This window comes from Egretta garzetta, unplaced genomic scaffold (assembly GCF_000687185.1).
Source record: "Egretta garzetta isolate BGI_Z169 unplaced genomic scaffold, ASM68718v1 scaffold87, whole genome shotgun sequence".
Lineage (NCBI taxonomy): Eukaryota > Metazoa > Chordata > Aves > Pelecaniformes > Ardeidae > Egretta > Egretta garzetta.
In genome coordinates, this window is record NW_009260286.1 from 3,185,769 (window position 1) to 3,186,658 (window position 890).

The following is an 890-nucleotide window of genomic DNA, read 5'->3' on the forward strand; positions in this document are numbered from 1 at the left end:
TCTGGGCAACACCACTTTTGCCTTCTGTGAGACCCCAGTTTTTATGGCCTTTCCCTGCATGGGAGAAACAGAGATTCCCCCTTTCCCACCTGAGAACGGTTCGCTTTCCATTTCAGCTGAGCTCCGTTTTCACTTTCCTGTGACATTTATTCATCTTTCCCTGCCTGGTTTTCACGGATTTTATATCCAGCAAGCACAGAATTTAAAAGCAGTAGTGGCTTCACAAGGGCAGCTCCCTGGGAGCAAGGGTTCCCCTGCCCCGCAGCCCCCCGGTCCGAGCCGGCAGCTCACAAGGGTAAAGCCAAAGCAGGTTTCTGCCTGCCTGCAGGATTCACCTGCACGCAGATGGCTTTAGGCTAGGATTTTACCCTGTGCATATGGCATGACATCTTGAGCAGCTCTCATTGTAGTTAAGATCTGATAATCAGCTGCTGGGAACAGCATCAGCACCTCCCCAGCCATTTCCCCCGGGGAGGATGTTAAAAACCCCGTGCTGTGGCAGCTTCCACAGCAGTGTGGGCAGGGGGGATGTGCTGTTAGACAACAGATCTGCATCTCTTCCAACAGGGACGGGGGGGCAGGGGGGCTATGGCATCCTTAACCTCCTCTGCTAAACCCACCCCTGCGATTATTTATTACTAATGCCCAGCAGGCCACTGCAATATTAGAGGTGACATTTTGGGAAGGAATGTGTGAAAGGCTAAGATGTTGGCACAGGAGATGGGAAACGTTTGCTTCTGCAGAGGACATTGCACCAGTGAAGTTCTGGGGAAGGCTCATTTGATCAGGACATGTGATTTCTGCAATCCCCCTTGCAAAGAGGCCGTGTTGGCAGTGGTCATCACCTGTGCCACAATATACCACTGACAAACTGCGTAAGCCACAGAGGA